Raw genomic sequence first — 2,007 nt, forward strand, 5'->3', positions numbered from 1 at the left:
GGACCAGAGGCACCCCCAGAGCAGGCACACTGGCCAGGCCGCCGGGGGACGCGGTCAAATCGCTCCAACGCTCCACCTAAAAGTTCTGTTTTTGCCTGCTCCTGAAATCTTGACGATGGTAGCGCGGAAAACAGACAAAAAACGCGTAAGACAGGGGAAGGGAGGGAGGCGGTTGGTTACTCCTGCTTTGCCTTCCTAGACTTGGCCCCTGGTACTCTAGTGGAGGTTTCGTGCCCCTGGTACTCCGATGAATGTTTCGTGCCCCTGGTACTCCGGTGGCTGTTTCGTGCCCCTGGTACTCCGGTGAATGTTTCGTGCCCCTGGTACTCCGGTGAATGTTTCGTGCCCCTGGTAATCCGATGAATGTCTCGTGCCCCTGGTACTCCGGTGGAGGTTTCGTGCCCCTGGTAATCCGATGAATGTTTCGTGCCCCTGGTACTCCGGTGGAGGTTTTGTGCCCCTGGTGCTCCGATGAAGGTTTCGTGCCCCTGGTACTCCGGTGAATGTTTCGTGCCCCTGGTACTCCGGTGGAGGTTTCGTGCCCCTGGTAATCCGATGAATGTTTCGTGCCCCTGGTAATCCGTGTAAGACAGGGGAAGGGAGGGAGGCGGTTGGTTACTCCCGCTTTGCCTTCCTAGACTTGGCCCCTGGTACTCTAGTGGAGGTTTCGTGCCCCTGGTACTCCGATGAATGTTTCGTGCCCCTGGTACTCTGGTGGCTGTTTCGTGCCCCTGGTAATCCGATGAATGTTTCGTGCCCCTGGTACTCCGGTGAATGTTTCGTGCCCCTGGTAATCCGATGAATGTTTCGTGCCCCTGGTACTCCGGTGGAGGTTTCGTGCCCCTGGTGCTCCGATGAAGGTTTCGTGCCCCTGGTACTCCGGTGGAGGTTTCGTGCCCCTGGTGCTCCGATGAATGTTTCGTGCCCCTGGTACTCTGATGGCTGTTTCGTGCCCCTGGTACTCCGGTGAATGTTTCGTGCCCCTGGTAATCCGATGAATGTTTCGTGCCCCTGGTACTCCGGTGAATGTTTCGTGCCCCTGGTAATCCGATGAATGTTTCGTGCCCCTGGTACTCCGGTGAATGTTTCGTGCCCCTGGTACTCCGGTGAATGTTTCGTGCCCCTGGTAATCCGTGTAAGACAGGGCAAGGGAGGGAGGCGGTTGGTTACTCCCGCTTTGCCTTCCTCGACTTGGCCCCTGGTACTCTAGTGGAGGTTTCGTGCCCCTGGTACTCCGATGAATGTTTCGTGCCCCTGGTACTCTGGTGGCTGTTTCGTGCCCCTGGTAATCCGGTGAATGTTTCGTGCCCCTGGTACTCCAGTGGAGGTTTCGTGCCCCTGGTACTCCAGTGGAGGTTTCGTGCCCCTGGTACTCCGGTGAATGTTTCGTGCCCCTGGTACTCCAGTGGAGGTTTCGTGCCCCTGGTAATCCGGTGAATGTTTCGTGCCCCTGGTACTCCAGTGGAGGTTTCGTGCCCCTGGTAATCCGATGAATGTTTCGTGCCCCTGGTACTCCGGTGAATGTTTCGTGCCCCTGGTAATCCGATGAATGTTTCGTGCCCCTGGTAATCCGATGAATGTTTCGTGCCCCTGGTCCTCCAGTGGAGGTTTCGTGCCCCTGGTGCTCCGATGAAGGTTTCGTGCCCCTGGTACTCTGATGGCTGTTTCGTGCCCCTGGTACTCCGGTGAATGTTTCGTGCCCCTGGTACTCTAGTGGAGGTTTCGTGCCCCTGGTACTCTAGTGGAGGTTTCGTGCCCCTGGTACTCTAGTGGAGGTTTCGTGCCCCTGGTACTCCGATGGCTGTTTCGTGCCCCTGGTACTCCGGTGAATGTTTCGTGCCCCTGGTACTCTAGTGGAGGTTTCGTGCCCCTGGTACTCTAGTGGAGGTTTCGTGCCCCTGGTACTCCGGTGGAGGTTTCGTGCCCCTGGTACTCCGATGGCTGTTTCGTGCCCCTGGTACTCCGGTGAATGTTTCGTGCCCCTGGTAAGCCGATGAATGTTTCGTG

The sequence above is a fragment of the Pempheris klunzingeri genome, unplaced genomic scaffold (genome assembly GCF_042242105.1).
Source record: "Pempheris klunzingeri isolate RE-2024b unplaced genomic scaffold, fPemKlu1.hap1 Scaffold_881, whole genome shotgun sequence".
Lineage (NCBI taxonomy): Eukaryota > Metazoa > Chordata > Actinopteri > Acropomatiformes > Pempheridae > Pempheris > Pempheris klunzingeri.